Here is a 22,253-nt window from a genome sequence, read left to right on the forward strand (position 1 = left end):
AAATCTCCAACCAAGTCAGAATTTAAGTAAACCTGTATTCTGCTACCGCATCACAGCTCGTTTAATGCCGATTTCTCGTTTCAATAGATTTTGACTTTTCGCGAGTTAGTTACCTCAGTCGTGGATTTTTTAATATTATAAATGGTATCAAAAGAAAGCTGCCACTTTTCCCCAGGGGACCTCCTATCTCAGAATGCAAAAAATTTCAGCACTTCGTCAAAAAATGCATCAATGTGCCGATTAAAATGTGATGTAAAAGTTGTTCAACTTTATAATTTTTTTTTGTAAAAACTGCATACTAGATATGAAGATAAATATGGAGGTCCCCTGGACTGAAGTTTGTTAATTCGAAATATAATTTTTTTAAAGCGATATATCTCATATTTTTAAAATGCAACTCCGGAAACCGCGACGATGTTTTCAATGTATTTAGTATAGGGCTAAACCGAACCAGACGCAAGCCTTAAGTCAATGGGTTATATACACAGGGAAGTAAATGGTCGCAAAATTCTATATGAACAAAAACATGTCGTTGCAGCCAAAATGACTTTTTTGAGAACATATTTACAGTTTCTAAATTCTTGTGAAAATTTGACTTTTGTGTATTTGGATGAAACATGGATCTATCAAAATGGTTCGTCCATTCGTCGCTGGGTGCACGATACTGATCTAAAAAGCAATCCCACCAAAATTAAAAGTGAAGGATCAAGGTTTAGAAAAAAATGTAGATTTCAATACCTTGTCGCTTGTGAGTAAAATTTTGGGAGGAGAATTTGTAAATATGATTATATAGATCCAGATATAATAGAAAATTTAAAATTTGCTCTAATAATCTCAATCGACGTCGAAGATCGTTTTCAATGTTAAAACAATGATCTCCAATGGAAAATTTTGAAAAACATTTATAATTAAAAATTATAGCAAATACAAATACAAATACTGTGTAAAGAGCATTTTCTTACATACCTTGATTTAGTTATAATGTGAATTCTTCTATTGTAAATAAACGTTACAAACCTGTGCTTTAACTTTACTTTTTTAGATTTGGGTTGGCATTTGAAATTAAAATTAGGTACTAGAAGGTAATTGACGTCAAAGTCACTGATAATCTTACAATTATATATTCTTTAAACAATAAATCGAAATGTCAGATAAACAACAACTACAGTTAAGTTTAGAAAGGCTACCTACAGTCTTGACATGTCTCTAATATCATATGATAATACAGTTTAAATTTAATAATACTCGAAAGAGACAAGAAAAAGCTTTTAAAAATCTGTTGAAAATAGTAATTAATTTCTAGTTGTAAGTTTAAAATTTATCCTTTTTTTGTTAGATATAAGAAATATAACAACTCGTGGTAATAAAATTCCGTTGTTGATTAATAAGTTTTATTAAGGGACTTCATTGTACGCCCAGCACTTTGTCTTGCAGTTTTTGACTGATTGAAAAGTTAATAAGCGGAACATTTTTCAGTTCTGTATGAAACAACAATCTAATTAAAATTGTTTAATCTGAACCTCTTATTTTAAATTAGCTGTGTATTCTATTAACTAAAATAAATTAAAAATTGTGAAAAATAATAACGTAAAGGCATTATACTTAATACTGAAAATTGGATATTAGGAATAATGTAGCGAGAAAAATATGTAATGAATTTATTAATGTACGAAATACGGACTCCTTGTTTATCATAAATTAATAAATGAACAGAAGATAATGTTGCGTAGGCAGATAAATATCAAGGGTATGATTCAAAGAAACGCGTTTCTTATTTATTATTTAAATTTATTTAAATCTTGTGTATTTAATCAATTAAAAGTTTATTGACGTTGAAATATGTTGTCAGTTTATATTAATTGTTTACAATAAATATGTTTTTAATTTCTAGCTTTGGTAACTGACTTATTAGAAACAATGCTATCAGATGAAACTTCTATAGACCATTTATTTTCAAAGGTGAGTACTTAAAAAAGAAGAGGTTTCTTTCCTTTATAGACTATATTCTGCCGATGACTTTATTAGATAGATAATGTGGCGTCCCGATTTGAAAAGTTAAATTTCACCCTGAAGAAAAAACGCCAGCACAGGTGTTGTGGGTGCAGACACGTGTTGAAATTGGTACGTACATTTTTCTTTGTTTTCACAAAAGGCAATTGTTTAACCAAAAATGAATCGCATTCGACGCCACTGTCCCTCTCAGTGTAATTAGTACAAGACCACCTAATTAGTGATCTTCTAATCTTACACAGGGTCATCTTATTTTAAGAACTTAAGTTATGTTATTACATTATCCAGGACCTTGAAAATTATTATCAGTTAAATTAATATTATCGTGATCTCGAAAACGGGATGGCTTTATTTTTTATTTTAACAGCTTTTACCTCTTTAGAATGGAGGAATAAACAATTTGCTCTTCATATTTTAGGTTTGACCACTTTGCTTTTAAAGTCATTTCGTCATAAAAAAAAAAACATACACACAACACATATGTTTAATTTTGGCGGGATATTTTTCGATTATTATGATAATATTTTTAGATATTTAGAGTTTGAAAAAAATACAAAATCTTATAACATTTGACAATTTATCTTGGAAGCTGTAATCTGAACAAAGAATTTAATCGTTACCAGTTATCAAATTAATTGAATTGAATTGAAACACAATAGGGTTGCATTGTTTAATTACAGGTGTAGGTTTATTTGTAAAGTAATTTTCTTGATAATATTTGACAATTGAGACAGGGCGGGTGGGCGGGGCTCACATCTTACCTTTTTTGTGTTAATATACGCAGTCGTATGTTTAAAATGTTAATTTTTGTAGGGAAATATGGCTTTTGCAATTACGCTCCGCCCCTTGGTCTGACAACTAATGAAAAATTTATCACAATTGAGATCGGAGTGGGTGTAGGCGGGGCTTAATCTTTGGCTTTCTTTTTTACTTAATGCACACAGTTTTCTTTGAACAACACGATTACTTAGAAAATGTTTCACATGGTAATTTCTTTTGCCATTAATTGTATTGCAATGCACATATTTATATTGGTATACGTGTCCTTACAAAAAAGCTGACGACATCACTAAAGTTTCTCAAAATTTCTTTAGAACTTGAAGTAAATATTGTTACGGCGGTTCGATACTTGTTCGATGGATTTACACAATGATGTAGTCCTACACTGGGATAATTTGAGCGGCTTAGGATTTCTACATTCAGCTCTAGGCACGTACGTTAAACGATAATTGAGACAATAAATCATTAAGATAATGTTATAAATTATTTTTATTATTTTATCATTTACGTAATATGTATATATAGGCTCCAAGTGCATCTAAAACTACATGGAAACTAAAAAACACTATCACGATTTTAATAAAATGATACGAGTTTTTTGTCGTACCGAAACATTGAAAAATCGAAACATCGAAACACCGAGAAATCGAAAAATTAAAAGATCAAGAAGTCGTGGAGTCGAAAACTGAAAAACCGAAATAGGCCAAAATCGAAAAATCGAAAAGTTAAAAATTGAACAATTTATAAATTGAGAAATTGACAATCAAAATATCGAAAAATCCAAATCTCGATAAATCGAGAAATCAAAAAATTTAAAAATTCGAAAAATTGAGAGATTGAAAGATCAAAAGAACGAGAAATCTAAAACTGATGAAGTCGAAAAATCGAAAAATAGAGAAATCGGCAAACAAAAAGTTTAAAGTTGAAAAATTGGAAAAGCGGAAAAATCAAAAAACGAAAAATTGGAAAACTGGAAATAGTGAGAAACCGAAATAGGCCAAAATAATAAACTGAAAAACTTGTAATTTGAAAACCTGAACAATTAAATCTCGATAAATCGGGAATGAAAAATTAACAAGTCGAAAAATTGAAAAACAGAACATCTAAAACCAGGAAGTCAAAAAATCGAAAGATTAAGAAATACTGAAAAATTAAAATATCAGAATATTGAAAAATCTAAAATTTAAAAATCCAAAAATTGAAAAATCGAACAAGTAAAAAGGTCGACACATCAAAAAATCCAGAAGTTAAAAGTAGAAAAGCCGAAGAATTGAAATATTGAAAAATCCTAAAGCTGAAAAATTGAAAAATCAAAAAAGTGAAGTCGAAAAATAGAAACCTTAAAAGATCGAAAAATTGAAAAATCTAAAACCTGAAAAATCAAAAAGAATTGAAGAGCAGGAAAATCGAAACACTCGAAGGTCAAGAAATGGGAAAATCAAAACAGCGATTAATTGAAAACTCCAAAAAATTGAGAGTTTATAAAAGTCAAATTCGAAAAATTAAAAAATTGAAAATTTGACAAAATGACAATTGAAAAACAGAAAATCTAAAACTGACAAGTCGAAAATTCAAAAGGTTAAGAAATCGAAACATTTGAAAAATTGGAAAATTTGGAAAATATCGAAGAACTGAAATGAAAAATCGAGAATTCGAAAAATCTAAAATTTTAAAAATTAAAAAATCTAAAATTTAAAAATCGAAAAATTGAAAAATCGATAAGTCGAATAATCGAAATATTGGAAAATCCCAAAACTGAAATATCGAAAAACTGAAAAATGAAAGAAAAACTAAAAATGGGAAACTAAATCGTAATCAAAACATAGAAAAATCGAAAAATTTAAAACGACAATTGAAAACAGAAAATCTAAAATCGGGAAGTCGAAAAATCGAAAGATTAAGCAATCGAAAAATTGAAAAATCGAAAAAGTAAAAAAATTGACACATCGAAAACTCCAGAAGCCAAAAATCGAAAAGTCGAAGAATCGAAATCTTGAAAAATCCCAAAACTGAAATATCGAAAAACTGAAAAATGAAACAAAACCTGAAAGATGTAAAGCCTGAAATATCCAAAAACTGAGAACCTAAAAAGTCGAAAATTTGAGCAAGCGAGAAATCCAAAAAGTGAACTCGAAAAATCGAAACTTAAAAAAAACTAAAAAACGAAAAATCAAAAACCAGAAAAATCGAAAAATTAAAGAATTGAAGAACAGGAATATCGAACTCCTCGAAAGTCAAGAAATGGGAAAATCAAAACATCGATTAATTGAAAAATCGAAAATTTGAAAAAACGACAATTGAAAAACAGAAAATCGAAAACCGGGAAGTCGAAAAATTGAAAGATTAAGAAATTGAAATATGGAAGAGCTGAATTGAAAAATCGAGAAATCGAAAAATCTAAAATTTCAAATATTGAAAAATTAAAATATCAAAAATTGAGAAATCTAAAATTCAAAAATCGAAAAAGTAAAAAGTCGATACATCGAAAAATCCCGAAGTCAAAAATGGAAAAGTCGAAGAACACAAATATTGAAAAATCTCAAAACTTAAAAATCGAAAAACTGAAAAATGAAAGAAAAACTGACGAATCGTAAAACTGAAAAATCCCAAAACTGAAAATCTAAAGAATCGAAAAACTGAGAATCAAAAAAGTGAAGTCGAAATATCGAAACCTTAAAAAAATCGATTGAAAAATCAAAAATCTGCAAAATGGTAAAATCAAAAAATTGAATAACAAGTAAACTGAAAAATCCCAAAACTGAAATGTCTAAAAACTGAGAAATTAAAAAACTGAAAAATTGAGAAATCGAAAATTCAAAAAAGTGAAGTTGAAAAATCGAAACCTAAAAAAATGGAAAAATTGAAAAACCAAAAAACCTGAAAAATCAATTAATTGAAAAATCGACAAATAAAGAGTTTATAAAAGTCAAAAATTGAAAAATCGAAATACTTAAAAATCGTAAGATTTAAAAATCGAAAAATTGAAAACCGGGAAGTCGAAAAATCGAAACATTTGAAAAATTGAATTATGGAAGAGCTGAATTGAAAAATCGAGAAATCGAAAACTCTAAAATTTTAAATATTGAAAAATTAAAATACCAAAAATTGAGAAATCTAAAATTTAAAAATCGAAAAAGTAAAAAGTCGACACATCGAAAAATCCCGAAGTCAAAAATGGAAACGTCGAAGAACACAAATATTGAATAATCCCAAAACTGAAATATCGAAAAACTGAAAAATGAAAGAAAAACTGAAAAACTGAAAAATCCCAAAAATGAAAATCTAAACAATAAAAAAATTGAGAATCAAAAAATTTAAGTCGAAATATCGAAACCTTAAAAAAATCGAAAAATTGAAAAATCAAAAACCTGCAAAATCGTAAGATCGAAAAACTGAATAACAAGTAAACTGAAAAATCCCAAAACTGAAATGTCCAAAAACTGAGAAATTAAAAAAATTGAAAAATTGAGAAATCGAAAAATCAAAAAAGTGAAGTTGAAAAATCGAAACCCGAAAAAATAGAAAAATTGAAAAACCAAAAAACCTGAAAAATCAATTAAGTGAAACATCGACAAATAAAGAGTTTATAAAAGTCAAAAATTGAAAAATCGAAATATTTATAAATCGTAAAATTTAAAAATCGAAAAATTGAAAACAGGGAAGTCGAAAAATTGAAACATTTGAAAAATTGAAACATGGAAGAGCTGAATTGAAAAATCGAGAAATCGAAAAATCTAAAATTTTAAATATTGAAAAATTAAAATATCAAAAAACTGAATAATCTAAAATTTAAAAATCGAAAAAGTAAAAAGTCGACACATCGAAAAATCCCAAAGTCAAAAATGGAAAAGTCGAAGAACACAAATATTGAAAAATCCCAAAACTGAAATATCGAAAAACTGAAAAATCGTAAGATCGAAAAATTGAATAACAAGTAAACTGAAAAATCCCAAAACTGAAATGTCCAAAAACTGAGAAATTAAAAAAATTGAAAAATTGAGAAATCGAAAAATCAAAAAAGTGAAGTTGAAAAATCGAAACCCGAAAAAATGGAAAAATTGAAAAACCAAAAAACCTGAAAAATCAATTAATTGAAAAATCGACAAATAAAGAGTTTATAAAAGTCAAAAATTGAAAAATTTAAATATTTAAAAATCGTAAAATTGAAGAGAAAAACTGAAAACCTAGAAATTGAAAAATTTAGAAATTGTAAAATCCAAAAATTGAGTAATAACTAGGAGTAAACTGAAAAATCCCCAAACTAAAATTTCGAAATCTCAGTTTTTCTGGTCTGTAGATCAAACAAGTTCTCAGACCACGAACTGTAATTCGTGAGCCCTGAATTAAAGTGAAGGAAACAGTAAGCAGCTTGTAATATTCCAGTAAATCTAGTGTCAATTTGTTGAAAGTAAAACGCGTCGTTAAAAATATTATCACATTTTTTCTAGTTAATTTTATTCCTAGTTAGAAACAAACACTGTTGCCAACATAAGTCGAGGAGTCCTCAACCGTGATTTAATTTAAACTATGACGCTTCTTTATGTTCTCTGAGACAATAATAAGCAGTTTTTCAATTTTGAGTGACACTCATTGTTTGGCTCCTGTGCCGTACTTCCGTTCACAACGAGCAACAGGGTCATTATTTCATTCGTGTGCTGTACACCGCAATATACGTCGTCCGAAAAACCGAACAAATAGAATGTACAAAAGTAACGGCTAGATTTTTGAATGAGCTTTTAACCGTAGCTGCAAACTTATCCTAATTCGTTAAATTAATTTTGTCAGTTTAGTCAATACCACCCAAACCAGTCCACCTGTACCTAACTTCACTTTAGTTGTTTAACTGTAAACTCTGACAGTTCAAGGCTGTTTCGCAAGCGCCAACAAGCAGCAACTGCACTCACCGAACCAATTCGCATTGGCATTCCGCGTTCAACAGTCGAACAGTTTCGTTCAAAACAACCAAATCGTGAAAACAGATTTTTCCGCAACAATACCGCAAAACACGCAAATCTCAGCAGTTGTTCCATTCGATTTCACCTCCAGCCGGCTATGTTCTGTTAGAAAAGGCGGCAGTTTTTCGTGCGAGAGCCCCCAAATCGGAAATACTCATAAGGTAAGTGTTTTTTGGTAAATCGGAACAAAGTTTTTCGGTGGTCGCGTTCGAGAGGAAGGTGCTCTAATTTTTTCCGGTAGTAGGTGAAGAGGCGACAGTAGAAATTAGAAACGACCTAAGGAAGTTCGTCTTATTTAGGTCACGAGTTTAAAATAAGCTGAAGTGTGTAATTGAATTGTTGGTGGAAACGAAACCATATGACTGCCACATAATCGCGCCTTGATTTACGAGAATTAAACAAACAACAAGTCCTCAATTGATAAAGCGGTGCAAATAGTAAACAAGGCGAGATAAAAGGCCGAACCCCAAATTGACCAATCACACTGAACCGATCACACACTCCCACGTTTAAAAATTGGGTGCATGTGACGTGTTATCAATAATTCACACAAATTCGGATATAATAGTGCGCTTTGAGCAGTCCCGAAGCTTCATTTGGGGTGCTTGCCACCACCGACCACCTGCCACAGTCGTCACGATTTCCGCAAACCGTCTCTCTCGTCGCTCACCAGAAGCTCGTTCTTCGTGCCCCAAGACCCCGTGGTGAGTCCGATAATTTTTTTTAGCGTTTTGACCTTTGGAATGTAGTTTGGACTTTGGACTGTGTTTATTTATCGTTGCTGCGCGCTCCCACCTAAGTTTGAATAATGTGAAATTCGCGACGAAAAATCATTTATGATGGTCCAACGAGCCGGTTTTAGGCCCACCTGTGCGAAGACGACTGCCATTGACGTCATTTACGTTTTTCTTTTCATTGCCACGGTTAGTAAGTTACAAAGTCTGCACTTTTATTTGTGTTACGAAAGTTGTCTTCGACGAGCTTTCACGACTTTGAGCTCTTCCAATGGAGTTAACACGTGTTTCGTAGTCCGGCTGGTTTTTCTGTTAATGGGGTTACGTTGGCACAGATGGTCTAGGTCAATGCAATTGTAATGAATACGGTGTTAAATTCTCGCGGTTTGGTTCATTCAAGGAAGACGACAAACAGCTGCTTTCCCTGACAGACTTAAAACGTTTTACAAGCGTAAGTAGACTTAAGTCTGTGGTTGAAATGTCACTTAAGTTCGCAATGAGACGCTAGTCGAGAACTGATTTTAATAGAACTGATTTAGATTGATTCGACAGTTGTGCCTATTTTTTCCGTATACTATTATCGTTTTTTATTTTTTTGGATAAAATACGTACACATCGTTTTTACTTCCTGAGAGTAAGCTAAGGAAGTATTGTAATCGAGTCCATTGGACGACTGGCTACTTTTGTTTTCTGGTGTAGATGGTAAAATAATAGATAAAATAATAGGATGACTTTATCTCCAAAATTTACGAAATATTATGTAAATTTTATAGAATAAGATACTCTTGCACACGTAGTTTATGAATCCGTGTCGAGTTTTCACCCCCGACGTCCAGATTTGTGGGAAAAAAATCAAAATTACCTATATAACAACATTTTGTAAACTTGCAATCGTGGTAAATCGTTAAAAAAAATTTATTCGTTTATCCTCTTCCAAAAAATGGATGACGTCATCTCAAAATTTTGCCAAATAAAGCCTCTGAAATCTGCAAAATAGTATGAATCTATAATGTGGTGTGTCAGTGCACTCAAAGATTTTAGAAATACTTATAAAGTAACCTCACTTGACACCTTGTAAAACTTTTATGACTTAAGCGGCTTAAGCCAAACCACCCTTATAAGTCAAACTGACTATTAGTACCTAAGCTTTGTGGACCCGAACCTCAAGGATTATTACTGTCCATTGTTGGCATTTTGAAGCTGTGAATTGAGTTAGGTAATACATAGCCAGTTTGACTTATAAGGGTGCTTAAGTCATAAAAGTTTTACAAGGTGTATGTCAAACCAGGTTAGTTTACAGAGTGACCAAAGAAAGATAAACCAGACAATTTATTGTATTGCTTAAAATCAAGAACGACTCACTCAATTTTCCCGTAAATTTGAAACTGCAGAATTTTTCGAATTTCCTTCGATTTTACAATTTTTCCGTATCACAATTTTTCCATATATTAATGTCATAATATTTCGTTTTTTCAAGTTTAATTTTTTCAACAATTTCTCTACTCCCAAATTTTTCAATTTTACAATTTTTGATATTACAATTTTCATGTTTCGATTTTCCAGTTTCTCAATTTTTAATTTCTCGATTTATCAAGTTCTTGCTTTTTATTTGTGATTTCCCCCATTTTATTTATTTTCATTTTCTTGATTTTATGTCACTATTTTTCGCGTTTTATTTTCCTTTATTTTTTCACTATGTATTTCCTTTGACTTTATAATTTTTAGTTTATTCAATTTTTCAAATTTTCAGACTTTGCCTTTTCAACTCCAATTTTCAAAATTTTTAATTTTGCAGTTTTTGGATTTGCAATTATCTGATTTTCTGATTTCTTTAACTTCCGATCTTTCGATTTTATAATACAATAATACATATTTCGTTTTTTCGATTATGCACTTTTCCGATTTTTAAGTTTCGTAATTTTTAAAATATCGATTTTTGAATTTTTCGTTTCTTCAGTTTTATTCTTGACTTTCAGTTTTTAGATTTTTCAGTTTTCATTTTAAATTTTTTCGGTTTTTTACAGTTCGAAAAATCGAAAAACAAAAAATCGGAAAAAAATGATAAATTGAAAAAACGAAAAATTGCAAAATCCAAGAAGTGAAAAATTGACAAATTGCAAAGCGAAGAACTGAAGAAACCAAAGATTGAAACATTGAAAACTAAAAATTGAGAATAAAAAAAATGCGTTGAAAAATTGGAAAACCGAAAAATTGTAAATTTAAAAATTAAAAATTTGGAATATTAAAAATCGAAAAATTAAAAAATTGAATAAATGGAAAAGTTTTAAAAAGTAGAAAAATTGCAAATCAAAAATATATCATTGATCATAATATTTCGTTTTTTCAAGTTTAATTTTTTCAATTTCTCTACTTCCAAATTTTCCAATTTTTCCTTTCTTCAATTTTTCGATTTGCAATTTTTCCATTTTACAATTTTTATCGGTATTACAATTTTTCATGTTGGGATTTTTCAGTTTCTCAATTTTTAATTTCTCGATTTTTCAAGTTCGTGCTTTTTATTTGTCATTTTCCCCATTTTTTTTTTAAATTGTCATTGTCTTGATTTTATATCACTGTTTTTCGCGTTTTATTTTCCTTTATTTTTTCAATATTTCCTTTCTTTCCTAAAAATTATAAAGTATTTTTAGTTTATTCATTTTTTTAAATTTTCAAACTTTGCCTCTTCAAGTCCACTTTTTCGTTTTTTTACAATTTGAAAAATCGAAACATTAAAAAAAAAATCGGAAAAAAATGATAAATTGAAAAAACGAAAAATTACAAAATCCAAAAAGTGAAAAATTGACAAATTGCAAAGCGAACAACTGAAGAAACTAAAGATTGAAACATTGAAAACTAAAAATTGAGAATAAAAAAAACTGCATTGAAAAATTGGAATATTAAAAATCGAAAAATTGAAAAATCGAATAAATGAAAAAGTTTTAAAATGTAATACGTATGTAATTGAAAAATAGAAAAATTCTAAAATCGTAAAATGGAGAAAAATTTTAAAAATTATAATAATTATTACTTATGGAAACTAGAAAAATTGCAAATCAAAAATTGAAGAAACGAAAAATTGAAAAATCGAGAAACTGAAATATCTAAAATTGAAAAAAAAAAAAAAATTAAAAAATCTATAAATTGAAAAATCGAAAAGTTGAAAATTTTCACAATGAGAAAAACTGAAGAAACGAAAAACCGAAAAATTGATACGTAAAAAAAATTGAAAGCTCGTGAAATTGCAAATAAAAAAATTGCAAAATCGAAACATCCAAAAGTTGAAAAATCGAAAAATCGACAAAGTTAAAAATAAAAACTGGAAGAGTTGCATGTCTTAAAATTGACGAAATAAAAAAAAATATGAAAAAGTGAAATTTTGCAAATTGAAAAAATTGAAATTGAAAAAACAAAAAATTATAAAATCGGAACATTATAAAATCGAAAAATTGTAAAAAAGAAAATAAAAAACCGAAACGAAGAATTGCAAATGGAAAATTTGGATAAACGAAAAAATTGAAGAATCGAAGAAAGTTTTCGTTTTTAAATTTTTGGATTTTCCCGCTTTTGGATGTTTCAGTTTTAAATTTTGCAATTTTTCGATTATTTGTAATTTTACGATTTTTCAATTTTCAGTGTTTCATTTCTTCAATTTTTCGATTTTGCAATTTTGCATTTCGGTTTTTTATTTTCTTTATTTTTTTTAAAACGAAAAAGTACGAAACGAAAAATCGAAAAATTGGAGATCAAGAGCTTGAAAAGTTGAAGAAACGAAAAATTTAAAAACTGAAAGATTAAAAATTAAGATACTTAAAAATCGAAAAAGTGTAACATCGAAAAACCGAAATATTGAAAATTAAAGAAGTCTGAAAATCGGTTAACTGGAAATCCAAAAGTTGCAAAATTAAAAAAAATAAAAATTGGAAAATGGAGGAATTTGAAAATCGAAAATTGAGCATTTTAAAAATTGAATAAACGCTGAATTACAAAATCGAAAAAGCATTGAAAAAATAAAGGAAATTAAAAAAAAAGTTGTGTATAAACTGGAGAAATTGAAAATTTAAAAAGCTGGGAAGAGGAAAATTAAAAATAGTTGAGGAAACCAAAAACTGAAAAATCGAAAATCATAAAATTGAAGAAACACAGAAATGAAAAAATTGAAATTGAATAAACAAAAAATTATAAGACCGAAACACTGAAAAATCGAATAATCGAAAAAAATAAAGAACTAAAAATCGAAACAAAAAATTGCAAATTGAAAATTTGAAGATATGAAATATTGGAGAATCGAAAAATTGAAAAATTAAAAATCGAAGAAATAAGAACTTTTAAAGTTTTCGTTTTTAAATTATTAAAATTGTCGATTTTCCCACTTTTTGGATTTTTCAATTTTTCGATTATTTGTAATTTTACGAGTTTTCAATTTTCAGTTTTTTATTTCTACAATTTTACGATTTTGGATTTCGGTTTTCTATTTTCTTTGTTTTTTCAATTTTTTGGTTTTACGAAAAAATGAAAAATCGAAAAAGTTTAAATCGAAAAACCAAAAAGATATTGTAACATCGAAATAGTGAAAATTAAAGAATTCGGAAAATCGGTTAACTGGAAATCCAAAAATTGCAAAATTAAAAAATCTAAAAATTGGAAAATGGAGGAATTTGAAAATCGAAGATTGAAAATTTTAAAACTGAATAAACGAAGAATTACAAAATCGAAAAAAACATTGAAAAAATAAAAGAAATGAAAAAATGAAAAATTGTGATATAAACTGAATAAACTGAAAATTTAAAAAATTGGGAAAAAGAAAAGTAAAGATCAAGAACTTGAAAAATTGAGGAAACCAAAAATTGAAAAATCAAAAATCGAAAAATTTAAGGAACAAAATTGAAACAATTGAAATTGAATAAACAAAAAATTAGAAAACCGAAACTCAAAAATCGAATATTTGAAAAAAATTAAGAATTAAAAATTGAAACAAAAAATTGCAAATCGAAAAATTTAAAAATTAAAAACTCGTGAAACTCAATTCGAAAAATTGCAAATCCAAAAATTTAAAAATTCAATGTTTTAAAATTGAAAAACTGAAGAATTTAAAAATGAAAACTCCAAAAAATGCATGTCTTAAAATTGACGAAACAAAAAAAAAATGCAAATAGGAAACGAAAAATTGAAAAAACAAAATTATAAAATCGAAACATTGAAAAATCGAATAATCGAAAAAATAAAGAAAATTAAAAATCGCAACAAAAAATTGCAAATCGAAAAATTTAAAAATTCAAAATTTGGAAAATTGAAAAACTAAAGAAATAAAAAAAGAAAAATGGAAGAATTGAAAAATTCAAGTCAAAAAAGCGATGGAAACGGGATTTGTTGGGCTGTGCTTCAGGTTCGAGGGAGGTTCTGTCGAAATAACCTTCAACTAATTTTTTAATTGGTGGTAGTTTCATTATCACCTTCGCGTGATTTGATTATACAACTGGTAGCACTTCGTCTTGTGCCAGCTTGACACAGGTGTGGTAACAACGCTTTTTTCCACGTGTAACGTAAACAGAAGTAGCTGTGAAAAATGGTAAAAGATTGTTACATTTTGACAAAAAAAACGCTGTTTGACGGTTCTACAAAAATTATTTTGAGACTATTGTTTAGTTATCTTGCTTTCATGTGTTAATTAATCACTTGTAAACTTATATTAGTTGATTATTTAAGTTTTGTGTATAATGTGAATATTATCGTTAGTTGAGTGCTTGTTGTTGATTTTTAGCCGGTGTAAAGGTCACTAGTATACAAAATGAATCATGAATTGGCGATTTACCTAATTGTAAATTCTGTCGCATTTTAATTGTTTCAAGTGAATTTAAAACGTTGTTAAAGTCTAATGAACTTTGTGCTTTATGTAGTAAAGTGTAATAAAAATATAAATGGATTTTGTACGTACATAATTTTGATAACGAGTTGTCAGAAAGTGGGTTTTATTGAACTTTTGCACGTCAAAATGCTAGTAATAACAACTTGTAACGATTTGTAACAATTCAAGTTTTTAATATGATGGTCGTTAAGACAAATTTTTCTATTTTTAAAATCAGGTATCTAGAAAAAACTTTTGTCTATTCCTGTATGTATGTGAAAGTAGGTCTTTCTTGTTGCCTATTTTACATGAAAACGTGGTTCGCGTTTAGTAACATTTCAAGCTTTTTTCTCCAGAAGTGAAAATGTGCAAATATGATTTTTTTAAACTTACAAAAAGTTACTGTATATTCGCTTGAGCAAAATATTTTAATTAGAAAATTTACACACATTTTTATGTAAATTTCAACCATTTGAACACAAAATCCACAAGATTTTATAAAATTTGGCACGATGTTCCTAAAATACGTATAAAATTTGACAACAATCGATCCAGTAGTTTCAGACAGACTTTTTAAATGGCATGTCCTTCACTGTTCCAAAAATTTGTATTTACAATTTTTGCTGATGCCTTTTTAAAAAATTCTGGCATTTTTGAAATACGAAATTTTAATGCTTGCTTTATTTTTACATTTTGTGAAAATTGATCAGATTTTCGTCTACAAAATTTGCTTTATTCATTCATAAAAGGTTACTGACCGCAAAGTCAAGGAAACTTCAAATATGCCATAAATAATGTTCAGTACCTATTCTGTTGTCTGAGGTACGTCGGCAGTACAATTATGAATTATTTAGCTTTAACCAATTACCAGTCAAACGAACTTTTCTCAAAATATGTAATTCCTGTTATTTCCAATGTCATTGTTTATTAATTTTTTTTATATGTTAAACATGAATTGGCTAATTGGAAAACAATATTTAGTTATCGTAGGCCATCAGTACAATAACAATTATTTTTTTTAATTTTCTGGTTATGGATTTCAATTATAAATTGTTCTAAAATAAAACGTAACAGTTTATTGTATAATACAGTTTATTGTATAGGTGTAGTAAACTACTTGCTATAGTTTTTGCCGGACTTAAGTCGGCGACTCCTCACCTGACAGTTAATATTTTTAATATTAATACCCCTGAGTATCACAGTGGGTTGTGTAAACCAAAATGTGACAAATATTTTTACTATTGTACATAGATGTTAAGCATTCGCGAAGTTCAAGTATTTTCGTACAGGACGAATGTGTGGAACAAAGAACCTTCAACAATATTAATTTACGCTATCGTTTAACAGCGATAGCAACAGTCAACTACAACATTAACAAACCGCAGAAAAACGCCCAGAATATTTAATTCGATTTCTAAACTCATTTGCGACGATTTCCATTTAAGCTTCGTGTTAATACAACTAAGTAAGTGGTAGACATATGGTAGTGATTATTTTTTAAGTAATCAGGTATAGTATTCTTATTATCGAGCTCAGATCTGGATTATTTTGGTTCATCATCATTTTTGATTAACATTGTTTTGTTATCATAATAGCACCGAAAAAGATATTACGTCGACTAAAAAATAAACAACAGTACCTTGTTCGATTGTAGTGTCACGGCCAGATTTACAAAGATATTTGATAATAATGGCCCGTAAACACTCGATTCGAGTATGTACCCACGAATGATAAAAAATATATTCGAAGGTACGTTTGTCCAAGTAGACTCTTATCTCAGACAAAACAACCATAATTGGAAACGAGATAATATTGCTGTGTTTTGACGAACGACTTCTGGTGGCGAAATTCTTGATAAACCGTAAAATTACTCGCTTCCCGTGTTACAAGCTGTCGTAAATTATAACTAGGTTCAAAATTTTAATACCTACCTCCACTTTCTAGAATTACACACCGTAACGGTATTTCACTTTTCAATTTGAAGATACGAATTAACACTCTAATACAAGTAATGCGTTTTTAAGTATTAATTTCGTTAATTACGTCTCCGTACTTTCACGTCACTTGTTCAAATTCCAAGGTTGCATCCGAGTTGAAAAACAAGTTTATTATTTTGGGTTTTTTGGACATTTGGATACTGGCAACACGCGGTATTGTTGCAGGTAAAATGTTGTTGACTTTGTCTGGTAGTTTGCCCGCAAAGTTGTGATCATCTTCGCACCACTTATCGTGTGGGTATTTTGGGGATTGTGTTTGTTTAATTCCGTGACACGTAAGTGGTTTGGAAATCAATAAGTTACATATTCTAAATTGGACGTGGGGAAACCAATTTTAATACAACAATTGAGACCTGTGAAACAATAAAAAATCGTATCTCTTGAATTTAATTTGATTACTGAGTCATGTAGTTGCTGAAGTCCAATGAGCTCAACCATATCGCATTGTTTCTGATTTTAAGAGACACTCAAAATTGTTATACTTGGCTGGCCATCAGGGACGCAACGAAAACCGAAATTTGTGTTGAGTTGTGAGTTGATAATGACATTGGTGACAGTGTAGCGATTTAGGTTCCAAAGTTAATAGTCTGAAGGTCAGTTGCAATCTACCAGTTACAGGCATACGGAAATAAATTTAAATGATATCAATTTGTAATAGTGGTATTAATTGGTGATGACTGAGACAGAATCAGTTTTATTGGGATAAACATAAATCATTTTATTTTTGACAACCAAATTACGGTGTCGCAATATGTGCATTTTTTTTGGTTCGCCAAATAATTATGGCGGACATTCCAATTTTTATTTGAGGCCAAATGACTGCAGCAGTGGTTATCCTCAAGCGGCATTTCCTGTTTGGATCGCAACCGATGGCAAAGTCACTTTTCTCTTTTTCCGTGTGTAGTGTATTGAAATGATTTCATTGTCACGTAGGACAGAAAGCTAGTTTACATAATCTTCTTGAAAAGGAATGTAATTATTTATTTCTAGTAGTGTTGCTCGAAAGTGACATTTATTTTGATTTTAATAATTAAAATGATTCGAAATTCTTGGAATCGTCATAAAATTAGAATCCAGAGGCACCGCATAAACCAACATAAACACGGAAGTGCGATTGATGAGTGTCACATGTCATTGCGGCTTAACAATGTTGTTTGTCTGTCTGAGCATTACTCCGTTGTGTGGGAAAACCGTTTTTATGCGTATTTAGAAATGGATCGTTTATAATATTTGCTGGTTTTTAAAGTCATAATTTGTTTAATTTAGCGCTTGCATGAACAACATGTAGTGTTTAAGCTCATAATATAGTGTATTTTTATTCTTATTTTTAGTGTAATGATCGCAATTGCGATGGACAAAGATGCTGAAGATGTTCTACGCGTGCATCGTGCGCGTAGCGCACGTATACGTAAATTAAATCACATATTTTTCAAAGCATTCGTGCATTTTTCGTCTTGATTGAGTGTTGAATTATTAAAAAATGACTGTAGAATATATTAGATAATTTGCTACTTCCAGAAATGCTTCTTGGAAATATTATAAAATTTGATTTTGTCGATTTTTTTCATTTTAATCCCTATAAGTCAAAACAAAATCATGCTATGCGTATGTTTCAAGTGAGTAACAAATACTAGGCCCGCCCACCCGCCCGCTATTTTTCCAGAAGATGTCATTTGTCAAAATCAGTCTTATCTTGCCAAATACTAGCCCCGCCCACCCGCCCCCTATTTGCTCAGAGTATATATTATTTGCCAAAATAAGACTTATCTTACCAAGTACTAGCCCCGCCCACCCGCCCTGTTTCCTGAGGGAATATGCCATCTGCTAAAATCAGTCTTATCTTACCAAGCACTAGCCCCGCCCACCCGCCCCTTATTTTCTCAGAGGATATGTCATTTGCCAAAATAAGACTTATCTTACCAAATACTGGTCCCGCCCATCCGGCTCCTATTTTCTCAGAGGATATGTCATTTGCCAAAATAAGACTTATATTAGCAAGTACTAGCCCCATCCACCCGCCCTTTATTTTCTCAGAGGGTAGTACTTGCCAGTACTTGCTAAGATAAGTCTTAATTTGGCAAATCACTTATCGTTTGAGAAAATAGGAGCGGGTGGGCGGGGCTAGCACTTGCTCAGATAAGACTGATTTTGGCAAACGCCATACCCCCTGAAAAAACAGAGGGTGGGTGGGCGGGGATAGTATTTGCTTAGATAAGACTAATTTTGGTAAATGCCATACCCTGTGGAAAAATAGAGGGCGGGTGTACGGGGCTAAATTGCATATTTCCATAGTAACGAGTTAAACTCCTAAATCTGATTGGATATTTATTTTCTAACAACTCAGTCATTAATTTTTCTGAGACACCCTGTACAAGCAAATTTAAAAAATATTAATCGTACATTAAAAATGAATCACAAGTATCGACTCATCATATTTTGGACATTTAAGATCAGATATTTTCAGCAATATTTTGAGGTGACGTCATCAATTTGTTAGAGGGGATGAGCAAATACATTTTGATCAAAAATTTACCAAGCTCGTGATAACTTTAAAACATCTCGAAGGTTTCAACGGATTTGGTTGTGCAGTTCCTGATTAAATCAATAAAATAAATTCAGGCATTCAGTAATTTTTTGAGTCACCCTGTTTAAGCAAATTTAAAAAATATGAATGCAGTGATAAATCACACACTGATCATATTTTGCGCATTTTAAATAGTATTTATCCGGCAGAATTTTGAGATGACGTCATCAATTTTTTGTAGTGGATAAGCAACTATATTTTAGCAAATTGAAAATGAAATTGCAAAATGTTATTTTATAATTTTGATTTTTTTCCAAAAATCTGGACGTTTTGGGTAAAAACTCAACACGGAGTCATAAACAACATGTGTAGGACTAGGTTATTTTATACAATTTAAAACGATTTTCTATGTACAATTTTGAAGTGACGTCATCACATTATTGGTAGCGATGATTAGACAAATTTTGGTTAGCGTTTTACCATCTACGTGATATTCCTAATACAGGGTGTTATTGAAAGGTACGTACAACAAAATTGACAGTTCTTCGCGAAGTCTAAGAAGTCTGAAAAACTTATTTTGTGTTATCAAAATTATAAGGGGAAAATTAGCGCTTATCCAACCTTTTTAGACGCTACTGAAGGATAAATAGGTAAAATGAATTTATTTTAGTACATCCTAGCAACTGTAACAATAAAACTTTTGTCACGTGCCAGTGTTTGGTAAGATAAGTCTTATTTTGGCAGATGACATATCCCCTGAGGAAACAGAGGGCGGGTGGGCGGGGCTAGTACTTGGTAAGATAAGTCTTATTTTGGCAAATAATATATACTCTGAGGAAATAGGAGGCGGGTGGGCGGGGCTAATACTTGGTAAGATAAGACTGATTTTAGCAGATGACATATCCCCTGAAGAAACAGAGGGCGGGCGGGCGGGGCTAGTACTTGGTAAGATAAGACTGATTTTGACAAATGACATCTTCTGGAAAAATAGGGGCCGGGTGGGCGGGCCTAGTATTTGTTAAGATTAAACTGATTTTGCTCCTATTGATCTTGAAAAAACTTGTGAAATTTAAAGGTGAAAAATTAATAATTAGAAAATTTGCTCCAAGGACCACCTTACTATGTAAATTTTGATTATAGAAAGTTTATAAATTTGGAGGTCGAATTTTTAATTTCAAATTGCTCATACAGGGCGACCCAAAAAATTAACAAATGAAGAATTTGTTTTATTGAGGAAATCCAGCACAGTTCACCCAATGTTGCTATAGAAACGAAAGATGATCTTTTTATCAGAGGCGTACAATGAATTTGGACATACATTTTAATAATTTTTATCTCTAAAAGGAGAACACTTTTATCTGAACTTTTTTTTAACTTTTAGCACCCATACATCGAGACCAATTGCAGATATTATTTTGTACGTACCTTTCAATAACACGCTGTATAAATACAAAATTAAAAATACAGACGGACAGACAGACAGTCAGACGGAAGCGGGAGACTTATTATACATATATACATATTCATACTCTAGGGGTCATGAAAGATCGAGAAAACAAAAATATACAGTCGGCCGACGGACTCAATTACAAAATAAAGGCGGATTCATAAACCATAAGTATAAATGTATGTTATTTTATGAAATTTATATAACATTTACAGTGGAAGATTTTGAGGTGACGTCATCATACTGTTGGTGGGGACGGTTAGTCAAATTTTGGTTAGCATTTTACCATCTACATGAGCCTCCTACAGGGAATCCATACTAGGGGACATCTGGCCTAGTACGGCAAATATCAGGGAGTTTCCACCCTCTGCATTACTCAAGTACATTCAAGCAGTTGGGTGGCTTGACGAGTAGAGGAGCGGGAAAACACCCTGATATAGACTTGGGGAAGGTACAATGGGCCCAAAGGCGAGGCCTAAGTGCCGGCTGGCTACGGTCAGCCCCCATAAATTAAGAATCCAGAATCCAGAATACCATCTACATGAGATTCATTAAACAATAAAAAATATATCAATAAAGAACGAAGACGAATTCACAAACCACAAAATTTTGTAAAATTTAAATAACATTTACGTTGAAAAGTTTTGAGATGGCTTCAACAGATTGCTGGTGGGGGTGATTAAACAAATTTTGGTTAGCATTTTACTGTCTTCTACATGATATTCCCAAGATTCATACAAAATTTGACAACAATCGGTCCAGTAGTTTCGAAGATTTTCTGTCCAATAAATATCGACACAGACGCCAGATACACGGAAACGGGAGCCCTTTTTTTACTTTCTGAGCGTAAGTCCCTCCGCTTTTATGTTTTCTCGACCTGTCATGACCCCTTGAGTACGAAGACAGATAATCTCCGAAACTACTGCACCGATTGTCGTCAAATTTTGTACGTACATTAGGAATATCATGTAGATGGTAAAACGCTCGCCAAAATTAACTAATCATCTCTGCCAGCAATGGCATGACGTCATTCCAAAATTTACAATAAATGTATATTTTTTTTTATAAAATAAGATACTTTTGGCACTTGTAATGTATTAATTTTTACCCTAGACATTCAGATTTATGGAAAAAATCAAAATTTTATAACATTTTGCAATTTAAAAATTCATGACGTCATCTCAAAATTTTGCCGAATAAATCCTATCAAAAATGTGGCAAAATATGATTGAGTTTATCCTTGTGATTTATCATTGAATTTATATTTTTTAGAATTACTTGTCCCTCGTGACTTAAAAAAAATTAATGAATGAGTCAATTTATTTTATTGATTAAACCAGGAACGGGTCACTCCATTTTCCCGAAAATTTGGGAATACAATACTGTTATTATTAGTATTGCACAAATTTTAAAATTTTTCGAAAAAGCTGGGTATGTTTTATTGTGCTTCAAGGGTGAGGGAAGTTCTGTCGAAATATCTTCATACTGTAGGGATCATGAAACGTCGGAACATGAAATTAGCCGTTCGCCAAATGGACCCCGATTCTTCAATTTGTTCCGATTTCGATTTTTATGTTTCGTTTCAATTTAAAATTTTTTCGATTTTTCTTTAATTCAATTTTTCAGTTTTATAACTTTGCTTTTCAATTTTTAGGTATTTTAATTTCAATTATGCGATTTGCAATTCTTCAAGATCTCAATTTAAAATGTTTTTCTTCTCGATTTTTCAACTTTAAATTTTTTCCATTTTTCAATTTTTCGATTTCACAAATTTTCAATTTTTTGATTTCGTGATTTTTCTATTTTCTCGTGTTTGTGCAGAAATATTAATCCAAAATTTCTGTTGGGACGAATTTGTTATTTTTGTTGAAAAATTTTACGGAATTATTAATTAATTAGATATTTTGAGTGTATTTTAGGATTGTTATGAAGATGGTCTGGCGCTAACTAAGATTTTTGCTTTC

At 30.4% G+C, this 22,253-nt stretch overlaps 2 protein-coding genes across 7 annotated transcripts in view; one reads left to right on the forward strand and one right to left on the reverse strand.

The window, feature by feature from the left end:
• LOC135127931 (BTB/POZ domain-containing protein 10) overlaps positions 1-16,019 on the reverse strand; it is a 40,613-nt gene extending 24,594 nt beyond the window's left edge. Inside the window, exon 1 of one of the 2 annotated variants that reach the window (XM_064054640.1) lies at positions 15,961-16,019. The gene's annotated coding sequence lies outside the window, so the exon portion shown is untranslated. The remainder of the gene's footprint in view (positions 1-15,960) is intronic. The other variant, XM_064054642.1, reaches the window with a different exon arrangement.
• The window catches only part of Whd (withered), a 46,358-nt gene continuing 31,757 nt past the window's right edge, over positions 7,653-22,253 (forward strand). Inside the window, exon 1 of one of the 5 annotated variants that reach the window (XM_064054639.1) lies at positions 7,653-7,906. The gene's annotated coding sequence lies outside the window, so the exon portion shown is untranslated. Of the gene's footprint in view, positions 7,907-8,281; positions 8,450-8,644; positions 8,669-16,570; positions 16,594-22,253 lie in introns of those variants that run through there. The other 4 variants (XM_064054634.1, XM_064054636.1, XM_064054637.1 and 1 more) reach the window with 4 other exon arrangements.

The sequence above is a fragment of the Zophobas morio genome, unplaced genomic scaffold (genome assembly GCF_036711695.1).
Source record: "Zophobas morio isolate AGI-343-1 ecotype UQ-CSIRO unplaced genomic scaffold, CSIRO_AGI_Zmor_V1 ptg000012l, whole genome shotgun sequence".
In the NCBI taxonomy this organism is placed as follows: Eukaryota; Metazoa; Arthropoda; class Insecta; order Coleoptera; family Tenebrionidae; genus Zophobas; species Zophobas morio.